This window comes from Pteropus medius, unplaced genomic scaffold (assembly GCF_902729225.1).
Source record: "Pteropus medius unplaced genomic scaffold, Ma_sr-lr_union100, whole genome shotgun sequence".
Taxonomy (NCBI): Eukaryota; Metazoa; Chordata; class Mammalia; order Chiroptera; family Pteropodidae; genus Pteropus; species Pteropus medius.
This window is the reverse complement of record NW_024355205.1, coordinates 31,650,334-31,667,031: the sequence shown is the minus strand read 5'-3', so window position 1 is coordinate 31,667,031 and position 16,698 is coordinate 31,650,334. Positions and strand designations below refer to the sequence as shown.

The 16,698-nt window shown below is 35.2% G+C and overlaps 1 protein-coding gene across 10 annotated transcripts in view; it reads right to left on the bottom strand.

Annotated features, from left to right (window-relative positions):
• The window catches only part of ITSN1 (intersectin 1), a 180,539-nt gene that overhangs the window by 138,452 nt on the left and 25,389 nt on the right, over nucleotides 1-16,698 (bottom strand). The window contains exon 1 of one of the 10 annotated variants that reach the window (XM_039857554.1): nucleotides 9,940-9,961. The exons of the other annotated variants lie outside the window; for them this stretch is intronic. The gene's annotated coding sequence lies outside the window, so the exon portion shown is untranslated. Of the gene's footprint in view, nucleotides 1-9,939; nucleotides 9,962-16,698 lie in introns of those variants that run through there. 10 annotated transcript variants of the gene reach the window in all.

The following is a 16,698-nucleotide window of genomic DNA, read 5'->3' as shown; positions in this document are numbered from 1 at the left end:
AATATCATCGCGGCCCCATCAGACAGGTACTATTATTACCATTTCTATATTACAGATGAGGAAAATGAGAATCAGAGAAGCGAAGTGATTAGAGCAATACTACATTTTGTGATCAAGCTGGATTTGACAGTGGCAGCAAACTTCTTTCCACCCACAAAAAAAAACATATGTAATTGCTACTTAAAGATTTTAAGAAAGGCCTTAAACAATGCATATTACACTAATGTCTGCCCAGAACACCAACACACACCCAGTGCTCCAAAATCCCTATCAGGCATTACTTGTTCATAAACAGCCAATGTGAAACCAAGCCCGTCCTCTTCCTCAATAACAAAAAAATCCACACTTACTGCATATTTTTCCTTAGACTTAATTTAACAACACAGTAAATGTGCGTAAGTAAAAATAAATGCCTAATAATCAGATTTAAAATTTAGCTAAAGTTAGATTTAAAAAATGACAGTCCTTTGCCCTAGTACTCTTCAATTTCATCTTCCAATCTGTCCATGGAATTATTTTCCAACAATGATATTTTTAAATTCCCAAAAAATCTTTGTTGTTCTCCACTCTTTATTTTTAACGGACATAGTATCTTTTTCTCTTCTGATTCTTTCTTCCATTTTGCTCATTAGTTTTCTTCTGTCTCTTGCTTCGTTTGATTCTTTGTGTGTCGGCTGATTCATTGTTTTAGGTCTGTCTCTTTCAGTTTTGAAGCTGTCTTCACATATCTGGTGATCCCTGGGTGCTCCTTCATATTTAACAGTGAGGCGCCGAACAAATGCTCAAATGTGTGGGTGGAAGGTTTGTTGATTCATGGCCTTCTCCATACAATGGCCAGATATATATACCCTGTCGCCTTTTCATTGAAAAACCTCCAAGTATCAGTATGTAGAAATTTTTTCATGGAAGCTGTTCAGTTGTGCCAGACAGAAAGAAATATAGGGGAGGCTGGGGAGGGAACACCACATCTAGCTGCTGCCTTCTGGGACAGAGTGGAGAAGGGATAAGGAGGCGACAGACATTACACACCAAAAAATTACAGAAAAAGTCCCTAAAGAATATAAATTCAAAAATTCTTCATAATATATTAAAAACTGAATCTCAATAATATCTAAAAAGGATAATAAGATGTGAAAGAAAAGAGTTTACCCCAGATGTGCAAGGTTAGTTTAACATCTGAAAATCAATTGTTATAATTTACCATATTAACAGAATAAAGCAGAAAACTCATATGATCTTTACAATAAATATGGAAAAAGCTTTTGACAAAACCTCGACATCTAGTAATGTAAAAACTCTCAGGAAACTAGGATTAATAGGAAACTTCCTCAAACAGATACAGGGCATAATTCTTTAAAAAGTAGATTTTTTACTTTCAAGTCTGAGCATGAGTACATTTAATATTCCTCTCATTATGATCCGATTATTATTTCTATTTACTTAGAACTTACTTGAAAATAAGCCTTTATATTTTTCAAAGATTCCTCTCTCCAAAGTCTTATTCGTTCAGTCAGGAAAAGTTTTTATTCCCATAAACAACACGAGGTTATCTTGATCCAACGTATAAATAACAAGCTTATGTCAGTGATTTTTATCTCCTCATTAAAGCATTTTACGATTGTCCTAAAAGAGCTGATTCCTAAGCCCTTAGCTCATTCAAATGACATCTTAAAGTTCTACTCCCAGAAATCAGAGCTAATGGTCTATATTATGCCAAAATTATGGAGCAGCTTCAGTGAGGACTTACTACTGGCATGATCCTTGCTATTAAGGAGTTTACAATTAATCATATAACTAAACAGCAAATAATAATAATAATAGTAATAATTTTAAAATGAGCAAAAGACCTGAACAGACAGTATTCCAAATAAGACATACATATGGCCAACAGGTATGCAAAAGGTGCTCAATATCACTAATTATCAAGAAAATGCAAGTCAAAACCACAATGAGATAGCACCTCAAATCTGTGAGGATGGCTATTACCAAAAAAGGCAAGAGATAACAAATACAAGGATGTGGAGAAAAGAGAATCTTTGTATGCTGTTGATGGGAATGTACATCGGTACAACCATTATGGAAAACATAAAGAGTTCTTCAAAAAAATTGAAAACAGAACTATCATATGATTCAGCAATCCCACTTCTGGGTACATATCCAAAAGAAAAGAAATCGCTGTCTCAAAGAGATAATGAACTCCTATGTTCACTGCAGTATTATTCACAACAGCCAAGACATGAAAACAACCTAAGTGTTTATTGACAGATGAACAGATAAACAAAATGTGGTATACATACATAATGCGGTATTATTCAGCCATTAAAAAACAAAAAGCGGGGGGAGGAAATCTTGCCATTTGTGACTGGATAAACTTGGGGGACATTTTGCTAAGTGAAATAAGCCAGACACGGAAAGACAAATGGGATCTAAAAAAGTCTAACTTATAGAACCAGAAAGTAAAATGGTACTTGCCGGGAGCTGGTGCGTGAAGGAATGAGGAGATGCTGGTCAATAGATACAAACATTTAGTTATAAGATGAATAAGTTCTGTGGATCTAATGTATAGCATGGTGACTACATTTAATAACACTGTATTACATACTTGAAATTTTCTAAGAGAAGAGATCTTTAAGTGTACTTATCATACACACACACATATGGCATTGATGTGTTAACTAGCTTGATTGTGGTAATCATTTCATAATGTATACATATATTAAATCATCACGCTGTATACCCTAAATATAAACAGCATTTATTTGCATATTATAACTCAGTAATGCTGGGGAGAAAAGTTTACAATTAAATAGGGGTTAGAAAATACATATCGAAAATCTGTGTGTGTGTGTGTGTGTGTGTGTGTGTGTGTTCAGAGAGCTGTAAGCAACAAATAATAATTAACTAAAACTTTATTAAAAGCTTACTAATACATCTGATCTGTATTAGCCAATGTCACCCTATTAACAACCCTATGAGTTAAATCATATTACTATCCCATCCTACAGATGTGGAAACTAAGGCAACGTTTTACACTTTTTTTTTTTTGTACACAATTATTAAATAGTAGAAGAAGGAGTCTGGTTTCAGGGCTCATGATCATAACCTCATATTTTTAGGATTAAGAACTTCATGGAACAATCGTGAAATACTTGGCCTGGTAAACCAACCAAGGGTGGGGAGTAAAGGGATACTGTTCCAAGCACTGGAATAAAAGCACTGGAAAACAAGAAGGAGAAAGAAAGGGAAACCAAATTTGTTTGTTTTTTTAAAGTGTCACAGCAGACCACAGAGGAAACCGAATGGGGGAAATAAGTTTAAGCATTTTGCCATATAAGTCCCAAGATCTTATATACAGTTAAAGTCATAAGATGTGTGTGTGTGTGTGTGTGTGTGTGTGTGTGTGTGTGTGTGTGTATTCAAATAGAAAGCTCAGAACAGTAAGAAGGAAAGGAAAGAAAAAAAAAACAAAGTGAGTGGAGGCAGAAGTTCTATCTATCCGATAGGATTTCAACAGGATACGGTAGTTCACCTACGCTGGACTGAAAACCAAGAGAAATGCAGAGAAGGGCATTCTCCTCTCTAAGGCACCAGCGCCTACTGCCTGGGCAGCAGGGAGGGCAGACAGACAGCTGCCCCAGGAGGGCGGAAAGATCACCAGCACAGAGCTGATGCAATGCTGCTGGCGGACAAGCGGGAGTTTGCATAGGCAGAGAAGGCAGCCACCGTGTAGACAAATATGCCCATACTGTCCTACTTTATTAACAGCTTGGTATTTATATTTCCTTTTAGTCTTTTCCCTATAAATATATAATTGCTTCCCTCTTTTGCACACTTGATATACTTTCTCCCAGGTTTCTTAAAACTTTTTATAAACATGTTGCTGGGCTTAGATATTTCTACAGTAAGGTAAACACTCTTATATTTACATACAAAAAATAAAAAACACAGACTAAATATTGAGCAATCGAGAAATAGGTAAACAGTTTTTAAAAGTTTGGATAAATGTTAGGATTTTTAAGCCAAAAGCTAGAAAATGTTTGAGAAAAGACTATTACCTTCCTTCATTTCAACTCAGAAAAGAGAGCTAAATCAAAGGGATGTTGATCCTTAATTTCAGCATTTACATTAAAATCCCAAATGTTGATATATTTAAAGTAGAAGACTCTATGTGTATTTGTAAAATAGAAATACCACTCTAAAAATAGCATTTATTAAAATGTCATTTTGATGATAAAAAATTATATTGAAACAGGTTATTTGATTTCCAATGTTTTACCATCATAAAGATTATTCAGAAAACATTGAAAGGATTTCAAAAAAAAAAAATACGTACATAATCAGTTTCTAGCATATAACAAACACTAAATTTAGCAGTTAAAAGGGAAAAATTGAATCATGAAGAATAAAATTTCTAAATGCGAAAGTACTGGCATAATTTAAAACTTTTGGCTTTATATAAAATAATTAATCTATTTGAAACATCTTTAAAAACAGGTATGTGATAGTATTCTTTCAAACTTCCTGCAGGTTTAAAATTGTTCTAATGTTTCTTTACAATTAAAGAGGAGAAAGGGCATATATAAAAACAAGTATAAAAGATTAAATGAGATCATTCAAATATGTATTCATTCATAGAAAAGGAATCTTCACAATTATGCAATTCGAAAAATTTGCAGGTTTCTAATATATCAAAACAGGGCTAATTTAGGATTAATGACCTAAAGACCAAGAGGAGATTATGAACATATATTATCTGTTGTTCACTTAATTACTGACCATTCATTCCCTCACAAAAGTCTTGTAATCATCTTATATAAATTAGAGACAAGAAAAGGTTACAGGAGGGGAGAGGCAGAGGCCCTAGCTTTGGTGTAAGCACTCTACTGACCTATGCTGCTGGATTCATAGAGAATACCTGGATCTCAATAGTAAGAATACTCTTGGTAGAGAAGGTGTTTTGTCTACACCCAGCTAATGATGTCCTTTCCCAGTATCAGGCTAATTTATTTGAAATAGACTTTTGTGGTACTAAGGTAATAAACTTTAAATTCACTTCTCATAACTAAATTAATTTTTTCTTTTATTTTAAAGTTGCTCAATAGGTTTAGTTTTAAGCTAAAGGACCTACGGGATAGGAAATCACAGAATAGAAAAATTTAAATTTCTAGAAAGTTGTCATCAATAAAACATTGATGGGAAAGAAAGGAACAAAAATAATGTCAAAATGTGAGGAAATGAAAATATGTGTATATTTTAAACAACCTAAAGAATATTTAAAAATCCTCAGGAACATAAAAAAAGTACAGTACACTAGTCATAACATGATGCTTTCTGATATTTGAGAGTTGAGAGTCTGGTTTTACGTATCGTTCTTACCATATTTATGCCAACCTAGAATAAAAGTTAAACGGAATTACCAAAAAAAAAGCACTATTGTCCCCATATCTTTTCCTTTGGGAGGGCTTTACATCTTTAAAACTTCAAAATTAGAAAATCTTAAAGAAAAATCAAAGGAAATTTTTCTCTTATTTAAAGGGTCTGTAATGTATGGAAACAAGTAGAACAGTATACCCCTGCTTTATAAGCAAGTCTTACACCAAATTCCACTCCCGTGAAGGCTGTTTGAGCAGGAGATGAACAAAAAACAGAAAGCTGCCCTGTAAGGTTACAAATAAAGGCAGGATGTACACAAAGCTCTTTTGAAACACAGAGAAAAGGTACTGAAAGCAAAGCAATAAATGGACAAAGGAAATGACAAATCCCAAATATATAGCCAACCGGATCAATGCTGAATTGTCATGTCTGAAGTCATGGGCCTTAAATGTGGCTTCTACATGTGCTGCTGTTTGAAGTGGAGCAAGATGACCTATAAGGGATGTACAGCCTGTTCACAAGTAAGATTTTAAAACTGCGCAAAGGGTAAAGAACCCAATGAAAAAAGAAAACCTTATTACTAAGTTAAAAGAGACTTTGTCTGTCTTCTGTCTGAAGAACTGCAGTGAACATTCAAGTTGTCCTCTAAAAAGAGAACAGGCAATTCTCCCAGATTTTTGTTGTTGGGGGAGGGGTGGAGGCAGGAGACAGAGAAGGGGACAGGTCAGGAATGACCAATGGTGAACAACCACTGTCAGGCCCAGCTGTCGGCACATCACTTGGCAACACTCACTGGCATTTCAGACGATTTGTCCATTTACTCCTGCTTACTTTCCACAAAGAGAAATGCCAGGATATCTAGCCCGTAAAGCTCAATAAGCAGATTTTAACCTCAATTCTTCTAAATCGTCCTTACTTTAATATTTGCAAGAGGAGAGAGAATTCATCAGGAACAGTAAAACCAAAACATAGCTGCAAAGGTGAAAAAGCAGAGATAGCAAACAAGAGAAAGAAATTCCCGCTTTAATTCACCCCTTTGAAGCTCCTGTCCAACTCCAGACCACCACCTAACTGCAAAGCAGCATCTGAAAAACCATTAGATACAGTTTGCTTAACTCATTTAAGAAATGAGATTCTAAAACACTACAGCTGCAGGTAGGATGACCATTCATAAGGCTTCGATAAAATAAATGAGGGACTTTATTTCTTCCAGAAGGTTCTATTTTCAAGAGGGTTACTAAGAAAATATTTCAAGTTATTGAAAGCTGAAAAGTAATTCCTGAAAAAAGCAGATAAGCCCAAACCAAATACCAAACATTAATTTTATGAATCACTGAATGAGAGAAGAGCATTTCGGATCAAAATTTTATTTTAAATATAAAACTTATGGAATTTCAAGATTATCAGCTGAATTAATAATGAGATTATATAAATTTAACCTATTTCAACTCACAAACTTTCCAGTACCTTCTCCAATAGAAATTTGTAAGTGATCAAAAAATTGAAATGTCACAGTAATTGAAAACACACATCACATGAAAAAAAAAATGTAATGAATTAGGTAATGGGAGAACAAAATGTCATCTGTGTAATGTGCATATGTATATCATATATATAGTCACTAAAAAAAAAAAAAGATGATCTGAAGGCTTTCTTCCAAATAAAAACTGAATTTTCAACACATTACAAGGCACATGCACGCTTAAAGGAAAACATTAAAATAAACTTCCATATTGTAGCACAAGAACCGATATCATTCTGAGTCTTAAGTCAACACAGTTTACTATTATCTACTATCACCATTATCTCTAGCTAATTAACTTGTATACCTTTAAACACAGCCAGCAACCAAGCCTGGTATTATCGGTTCACCGGCAGGAACAGTAAGTAGTTAAGGCTGGGCAGAGAAAAGTTGTAGAGAAAAAAGCCTTCAGCTTTAGAAAAGAAGTCAAGAAATTAACTACCCAGAAATCACCAATTGTGCAAAACAGCATCGCAATGCTGAAAAGAACGGGAAAGCAGGAAGGCCTCCGCTGCCAGATTTTTAAGGCTGCTTCAGCGAAAACAGCACAACAGCTGCAACTGGATAAATTAAATGAGTTTATAGATAGTAGTAAAAGAAGAAATGAAACATACACATGCTGCAAAAAAAAAAAGAACCATGAGCTAGTATTTATAAAATGCTCTACACTTAAATATTTTCATCAAAATTAAATCCGCTATATGTAAGCCTTGATAACAAATACACAACTGAGAACCCAGCAAACATTTCACATCTCTGTCATCTTCAAAGATGTAGTGCCACAACAGACAGCAATGACAATTAGACGGTCCTGTCTAATATATCAACTCCTGATGTCAGAAAGTGGAAAACTCAAGGGCAGTTTGTTTGAATCTTTTAGATTCTCTGCTAAGGACTATTGTTTGCCTGATTAGGAGATAAAGGAAATCTACAGCTACATATTGACAACCTGATCCAACATAGATGCTAGCTCCCTCCTGCTACAGCTGAAGATTTACCAACGTGCAAAGAATGAGCAAAGTCCAAGAGAAAAAGCCTTACTGCAATATCAATGAAAAGTCACCGAGTGTCATGAATGAGAGCAAAGGACAATGCAATCATTAACAAAAACCAACTGCACCCTCCTGGGTGACCTAGAGGACTTCTATGGAGGACAAGATTTATCACCACTAGGAAGTTTTAGGACTAAAAAAACCCGTTCAATAACATTAGCATCACTAAAACACTAAATAAACTGCAGCCAACAGAAAACCAGACCCTTTTAGAAGGCAAAAAATGCGTGATTCAAATCTTTAATCTCACTCCACTTGACTGAGATACACAGAAATATATTTAAGCCTGAGGGGGAAAAAAAGGGTGGGGGAGCTGAAAAGAATCTTGGTCATCATTTACTGAGGATTTCACTCAGTTTATTTCATTAAAACACAGAAAGGAAGCTTGGAAGTTTCTGTTATAAATCACAAAGACACTGTGATCTTGAATAAAACTGAAGAAAATTCTAGATTTTCTCAATTTTGTATTCTTTAAAAAGGTTCAACTTTTCATAATAAGAAAACTTTATAGAAGCCAATTTTATACTCAAAATATGAGTTACGATTCAATATGTAAAATTCTAATTTAGGCACCTTTGCACACTTAAAGTTGACTGTATTTAATTTCAGTGTTGTAAAATCCAGTAGAGCTATTAAGCTTTATAATTCCAAATAACATTCGGAAGATATTTGAAAAGATAACAATTGTCACTGAATGGAAGAAAAGTTAATTCATTCAATATGTAGTTCACTGATTAATATTCATCCAGATGTGAACGTTATAAAACTAACCCTTTTATTCCCACTCTGACAAAGCTTTTCTTATTTCCTTTATACCCCCCACTTTTAAAACGAATCTTACAACGTTTTTGACAAAGGGAAACTTTACTTAGGAATTTGAACCAATTTACTTAAGGTCAGCCCAACTTGGAAAGCTCACCACAAAGGAATGAAGTGAGATCTCAAAATAAATAAGTTTATTATTGCAGATTTCCAATATTATAACCTATGGCCAAGAGAGCTCTCTCCCACACTGCTGGTGGGAGAGCAAACTGTTACAACTCTTCTGGAAAGCAATGTGACAAGATATGTACCAGGAGTAGGAAATATCTTCATTACCCATATGCCTAATAATTCAACTCCTGGGAATCTGCCCTAAGAAAATAATCCAAAATGCAAAGCTATGTGTCCAAAGATGTTCACTGTGACAGTTAAAAACTGAAATAATCTTAAATGTTCAATAGCATAGGAATAGTTAGGTAAATTATGATACATCTATACAATGAGATATGTAACAATTAAAAATGCTTACCAAAAGTATAGAACTTTATACAAAGTATTATGTATACCATGTTTTTGGTTTTAAAAAAAATACACAGAAGTAAAATACACCCAAACATTAAAAGCTGTATAAAGTACTGTAAATGTTATCACTAACATTTAAAACCTGTACAATGATTCAGTTACTACTTTCATATGCATTGTAACAAATGAGATAACCCTGCAGTCTTCCATCGGACTGTGAAAGCCCAGAGGAAAAAAGCCACCAATCTAAGAGAACAAGCCATTCTGCAGAATAACTAGCAACGAGTGTGATTTAAATTAGAAGCTGTATGTAAACACATAGGGAATCGTATTCTAGACTAAAGAACAGCACGAAAAGCATGCGCAAAGCACCGTATAAAAATACAAAACGTATCCAGGGATTAGTCAATAATTCTGAACGGCACGAAATGGCACGAATGTAAAAAGGATAAGAGAATACCACGGATGCTGTACAGAGGGTGGGAACCCAGCGGTGGACAGGAGCCTCCGAAATGTCTTGCGATCTAAAGAAACTTCCCTTCGTGCTAAGAGGAATTCCTCTTAATACAGACCACCGAAGCAGCAGCTATACGAGCTATTTTTAATTTTTATTTTTCTTAGAAAAAGTAAAATCACACAAAAATGGTCATATTTCACTCACAACAATTGAGAAAACAGCCAGTTCCTAAAACTTACAGGATAACTCACCTCTACTTGAAGAGCTTCGCATAAAATAGATTATTGGTTCATGTTTAAAATCTTTTATGTTCAGAAAATCTGAAATCCTGATTTTTGTATTTTCTTCCTTCTGTGGCTTTACTTCAATAGGTGAGATCCAGAAATCTGACTGAAAAATGTTATTCTGCTGAATATATTAAAAAATAGACATGTTTACAGTCATACCAACTATTTTAAATTCTAATAAAGCTGCTAACATTTAAATGTCACTCTGTACTGCAACCTGAGTATGCTGCTCCAGTAGAAATCATGGGCTTCAAAACAGTGTTGATACCAAGACCACAAGTCACTCTAAAATTGAAGCAAATTTCTATTGATTCTCACAATAAGTTAGCAAAAAATAATTAATTGAACCATTATAGGCTGGGCACACAGTCCAAAAGATGCTCAACAGTTTAAAGTCATCATATGGAAAGCAACCAGCAAGTATCTAGCTCTGGTACCTACTGGCTGTGGGCCTTGTGTGAGTTGCTTAGACTGTTTCTAAGTTTTAGATTCTTTATCAAATGCAAGTAAAAATAGTACCTAATTTTAAAAACTCGTTATCGACAAAAACTCTCTCTCTGACCAAACTTTAGTCAGGCTCTGAGCCCTCTTCTCAGCTAGGCGGCCTCAGCCTTGGCCCCCATCCCGTCTTTAGTCTGCCTAGCCCAGTTTTAGCAAGAATCCTGCTAAGTCAGTTTAGCGAGAACCTCCCTACCCCTGACATCTGATCATACTTGGTATCTGATCAAGTTCTTCATCCCCAACCTTTGATGTGTATGTCCTTGGCCTGCGTTTTGCAAAAATCCTGTTAGGTAAATTTAGCAAGAATCTCCCTGAGGTCTCTCTCTTAGTAACTTTCCATCCACTGACCCCTTCACCCTGCTCCTCGCCTACAAATCCCTACTTCTTGTATTCAGAGTTGAGCCCGATCTCTCTCCTCTAGCGCAACAGTCTTAAATAAAGTCTTCTTTATAATTCTAACAAGTGTCAGAATCATTTTTCTTTAAAAACAAGTAGAATTCAATGAGTCTTAATGTAAGTAAAACACTTGGAACAGTGTCTTGTGGATTTCCTCTATTGTTCCCTTTGCATGCTCTAAGCTTAGAATAGATCCACTGTAAACTGCCTATTTATTGTCTGTCTCTTAGACAAGACTGTGGTCTCTTGAGAGCAAGAACTTATTTCCGAATTCCAGCATCTGTTGCATGGTTTGTCCCTTTAAAGGCACACAGCCAATGTATAGTGAATGAATGGGTTTTAGACTGAATGAATGAAGTAAATACTGAGAATTCCATGTGATCATCCTTCCACTTTTAGCGTTCACCTGCATAAACTGACAACTAAACAAGGAGTCTTTTCGCAGTCAGATTCCTGCTATTGTGTAGTCCTACAAATGTTCAGGAACCAATTTCAATTCTCCAAAACAACAAACACGAGAACAAAAAACCAAATAATGAGTTTAAAAGTTGATTATGGCCCCCAAAACATTCCAAGGAATACAAGAGAAATGAACTAGTTTCCTAAACTTCACAGTATTATATTAGCCATATAATTTGCAAATCAATTATCTGGAGTTCTGACAGAAAGACATAAAACACGGTCCAAATAATAAAGCTGATGCTTAAACATATGCCTTTTCAAGGGAAAAAAAAAAAAAAAAGCTTTGAATTAAAACAGTGATGACTTTTTTGTAACTTAATATTTTAACACAGGAAGGGTACCTTTTTAAAAGATAAACCAGGTAATCAATCACATTCCAGAAATTTGCTATTTTGGAAGCAACAATCAAAATGTTTAGGTTCCTCTTTATCTGCACACAGCACAAGTTTTTCTTAGAAACAGTCTTCATTTAGCTGGCCTTAAAATCAAACAAGTTCAGTTTAACATCAGAGGCTCCCTTGTTTATTTTATTTACTCAGTACCAAAGTATGTTATTACTGTTTTTTTAAGGACTTTTCAAAAGCAAGGCAGTTATCACAGGATATCAATTCAAGTTGTATGATACAATGAGAGCCCCTTTCAAACATTTCATGACCCACAGACCACTGTCCCTACCTGTATATGTGGAATGAGGCCCTGAGCAAGTCATCTCATTTGTTCTTAAAAGTTATTTCATTTCCAAATGTAACAGTAACCAACCCTTTCAGTAGATCAACATAATAATGTAACAAAGGAGATTATCTGAGAGAAAGAGTCCAGCTCCCTGAAAAACTACCTCCCCAAATCCTCAGGCCCTCAAGTTCCATAAATTAGAAATGTCTAAACCTAAGCATAGCATAGATCATCACATCATGGGAAAATCTCATGCCTATATGCATCCCAATGAGGCTTGAAAATTCTTTAAGATTAAAATTCTCCTAAGATTAGAATTCTTCAACCTTAACTAAGTATAAGGTTGACCAAATATTGTTAGGACTAAAAGAAAAGGAACACTCTATAAAATATACATGATGCATGTCCTAATTTTTTTTCAAACAATACAACCCAAACCGGATAAAAAGAACAATTTCACCCACAAACACACAACGGGAGCTCAGAAAAACAGAGGAGTCCAGCGACCCAGGTCTAGCCTCACACACCTGCTCACTCTAATTCATGCCACGAGATATGAAGACTCTCATTCTGACTTTATTAATCTTTCCACTTGGCAGTAGTTAGCCAAGTAGACCATCTATCCTGAAATTTATGATGTAAAATAGAGTGGGTAGAAATACGAGAAAATTTGAGTTCAAGACAGCCAGGCAACAGGCAATCTTATTCAAATGACCCAGTCACAAACAGTGAAACGTGTCACTGTGAACAGTAACTCAGCCCTGAAAGTGGAGAGGCCAGAAGGCTACACAGGCCAGCAATTAGTACAGTTCAATTGCCTTGTCGTTAACTTAGCCATCCATCCAGACTCAACATCGTGTACTAAAAATGGGACACAAGAATGCTTTTATAGTGTTTCAGGTACTAAAAACATTAAGAGAATAAATTCAAAACATGTATCAGAACCTGTACCAGGAAAAGACAAAAAGTAATATGTTTTTAGTGTCAAAAACACAAATCAAGAAAAATGAGATGTTAATAACACCTTGCTTTTAAATAGCACCAATCTGTGAAGCAGCTCAAATATTTCTGCAAATTTAAAAAAATCTAATTATAGTACTTCTAACAACATTCTTGTGAAATAGGTAGAATATAAATTACTTGTTTAGATACTGAAGAAAAGTAGACACATGTCACACTGAAATTAAATTCCTGATCTAGCTCAGTCCCGCACTCAGCATCCAATATAACCAAGTCACCAATTACTCTATAAACTGTAACACTGTAAAATGTAAAAGTGAACCCCATAGTTTTCTATGTTCAAGAATTAAACTCTAAGAATTAACAAGGCAAAATTGGCTTTAGTTTTAGACGGAAAACACTTCAAATATTCTATTCAATCTGCTGAGTCCACTTTTTTATAAGTAAATTGAGAAACCACTATGATTATTTTTAAAGCCCCTTGAAATTTATAAATCAGAGAAAAGTGAAAATTCTATTTCCCACACTCTCCAGTATAAACTGACAGCTTTTAATCCTCTTTCAAAGGACAAAGGAATTCAATTTAAAGTGCAAGGTCAAAGTATACAAAAAGACACAGTGGCCTGGGAAACCAACAGGTTTAATAACAAAGGATGAGTCAACCAATACTTGCAGATCCCAACTACTCAAAAGAAAATTTTATTTTGACTCAAAATAGGAATTAAATTGTCCCACTGATGGCTAGGAAAAAAGATCACCTTTAAGCGTTTTATTTGTGCTTTTTAAGAGCTACTATAATGAGGTACCTTTAAAAGCTAGTATATTATTACAGCATCAAGGGGCACTTCCTAAATATAACCAATATATCTAAGTTCCCCTCAATGCCAACTCTTTGTGAAATAATTCTTTCTTCCCTTCAATACTATTTAGATAAGGCACAGCCAAAGTAGTTACAGGATGACTAAATCTGAACTTACTACAGGAATTTCCAAAGAGATAAGCACTTTAGAACTTTGTAAATACGCCCTTATTTGAAAGACAAGAGAAACTTGAAGAAAGTATCCAGTGAAAATATGAGCTCCTTTCTTAAAAGGTAAATAAGCTCTTCAATGCAGAGTCTGTCTCCTTATAAATTCTATTCAGACTTCACCATCTGTGCTAATGCCAGGAGGGAAAATGGCTCTACTGCCGTGATCAAAAGCAACTCACTTTAATGAAATAATATGATGTCTAGAATTTGCTTCCAAATAATCTAGAGTTGGGGCTGGAGGGATAGAAGGAACAAGATTGGCCAAGAGTTAACAGTTATTGAAGCTAGGAAATGGATGTGGTTTTAGGGGTTTACTACCACCCCCCGTTTTGTAGATGTTGGAATTTTTCAAAACAAAAGGTTAGAGAAAGAGAAGAAAGCTAGTATTAGAAAGTAAATGCCTTTCAACTAGCCTATTGCTATAAGCTACCAGCTCAAAAAAGTTATTTAACCGAGAATTCAAAAGGAATCTAAAATAGCAAGATTTTTTTTAAATTCTTTATAGTTATAAAACAATTAGGATGATCCTACAGTTTTGTTGCTGTTCACACCGAAGTAAAAGGTTGAATTAACAAACTACTTGTCCCTACATTAATATTTCTCATTTATATACTACTGCAATTAAACCTGATTTAAAAGAATGACTGTTCACTTTTTTTTTTTCTGATAACAGATATTCTTTCCGAAACAGTTAAAGAAAATTATGGCATACCATAGGAAACTGTTTCAATCCAAAAACCCAGGCTTTAAATAAAGTTTAGCAAATTTTAAACTATCTTTTACATCAGTTCCTAAGAACTAACCCTAAACTAAATTAAGCTAATTTTTGACATATCATCTTACTATATTAATACTCTCATAAATCACGCTATTCCATATTTGAGAAATTTCATTCTTTTGGATCCTGCTGATTGTTGCATAAAACAGAAACCAAAGCCCCAACCATCTTTTATACAATAGAATCAGTATTCTAATGAATGCCATCAAGATCACTTGATTTGAGACACTTGGCAATCCAGATTAATGTAGGACCTGTGAGCTGACCTTAATAATGGTCACTTTGCTTAAAGGAGATACATGTTAGATTGGGTATATAGTCACGTGGAAACTCAGTTATTAAGAATCACATTTCTTTAAGAAGTTATCAGCATTCTACCAATATAAAATTAATCAAAGTACTTTAATAGAACAGGGAAAATTCAAATAAAATCTAGGATGAGAAGTGAAGAATAACTTGCAGGGCTCACATCTCTAACAGATGTTATATGGTGTGCTCATTCTCTTTTCCCTTCTACCTCCTTAATCTGGTATCTTTACTTAGAGGCATCTGCTTCAACAGCAAACACGCACATTATTCAAGCTGTCATTCTGCACATATTCCTAACCTACCTGGCAGAGTGGATGTTTCTAAAAAGGGTAGCAACTACAAAAATTGACATGGAGAAACTCATCGAAACTCAAAAACTGGTCACTATGCTCCCTGCATCTATACTGGGTATTTCGAGATATTTGGAAATGACATTAAGTATAGGAGTTACTCAAAAGAGTTTAAAAAATGGTTTGGTTAATCATGTCATCTTTATGGTAACTTTTACAGCCCTGATCAGATCTCTCTGTAAAGTGGACACAAAGGTAGCTTTTAGTAACTCATAAGGAATCCAATCTGTGTGTTACAGGAGATAAACCAGTTCTCAGATCTATCCTGAGACAACAACTACTCATGCATTCGCCCCAGCAGGGTGGCTTTCCAGCACTGTGAACGGACACATGACTCAAGATGCAGCCAGGTTTCCAAAGCTTAGAGGGAAGATGATTAATGATACAAAAGAACAAGGCATGGTGACCTTGTACAATGGGATGCTTACAAAAGATTAGTCGCTAACTAAAAAAGTGCTTCAACCTTAGATAAAGAGGGCACTCGCTCACTGCAGGTTCAAGCAGGGGAGGGCTAGGTTCTTGAGTGACTCACATTAAACTTACCTAGGGTATCAGTCACAAAAAGATAATAGGACTAAAATCAACTTATTATCAAATTCTTGAGATTTAGGTCATTCAAAAGATGTGCAAACTCCAAGGTACAAAAAAGAGATCACTTGAGTAAAAGAAGAAAAAGATCAAATTAAAAAATGGGCTCGATTCTCTAGGCACTGATTATCTAGTCTGAAAATCATCTTGATACCTTCTTTTACAGGCCTGCTGACCACTATTAGTCATTCTTCTGCTCTTTTCCATTCTTAAGAAGGTGAAGGAGGGAATAAGAATAGGGTGTAACCTTTTTGATTGAGTGAATAGTTCATTTAGAGGAATACGGAGTCACGAAGAAAGTTAAAATTAATCTTATAACACTCATCTGTGTCACAATCACCCTTTCAAGTGTTGATTCACAACTTTTTACGTTAAACAAAAGATATTGCAAAAGTGTTAGGTAGGTAGTCAGAGATGAGCGAATGGAGGCCCAGCCCAGAGACCACCCAAAGCACACCCCATTGGTAGCAGAATTCCAGGTAAGCACACACGCTAGGCAAAGTGTGATATAGCAGCCAAGTGTCAATCCCAACCACCTCAAGTGCCCATCACCTAGGAATGCCTTTGTAACCACCCATCTGGCCCTAAAATGATACAGACCTTCCCACTCTTGCGGTGTTACAGCTCACTTCGCTGAGAACCTGCTCCTCCCCTGGAGGGTACTCTATTTTTTTTTT